Source organism: Orycteropus afer, unplaced genomic scaffold (genome assembly GCF_000298275.1).
Source record: "Orycteropus afer afer isolate SDZICR_OR568_19922 unplaced genomic scaffold, OryAfe1.0 scaffold00853, whole genome shotgun sequence".
NCBI lineage: Eukaryota > Metazoa > Chordata > Mammalia > Tubulidentata > Orycteropodidae > Orycteropus > Orycteropus afer.
Genome location: NW_006922440.1, coordinates 247,916 through 248,278, shown reverse-complemented (window position 1 = coordinate 248,278; position 363 = coordinate 247,916).

Sequence of the window (363 nt, the reverse complement as noted above, 5' to 3'; positions counted from 1 at the left end):
ACCCCTCCTTGGGTTTCTGAGCAGTATCGCTATGGAAGTAGATTGCCCAACCTTCCTTCTGAGGACTGGCTTATGGGTTTGAACAACCAGCCTTCTGGTTAGAAGTCAAGTGCCTTAGGCACTACACTACCAGAGCTCTGATATGATTGCAGAAAACTTAAAATAATATTCCATATCTTTCAAATCTGTCAGTCTATCCACATATACCTGAAATTTCATTTGACTTACTTTATTGGTTCTCTAGTAAAATTATACTGTATAGTATACATATATTGTTGTTAGGTGCCATGGAGTTGGCTGTGACTCATAGTGACCCTATGTGCAACAGAATGAAACACTGCCCAATTCTGTGCCACCCACACA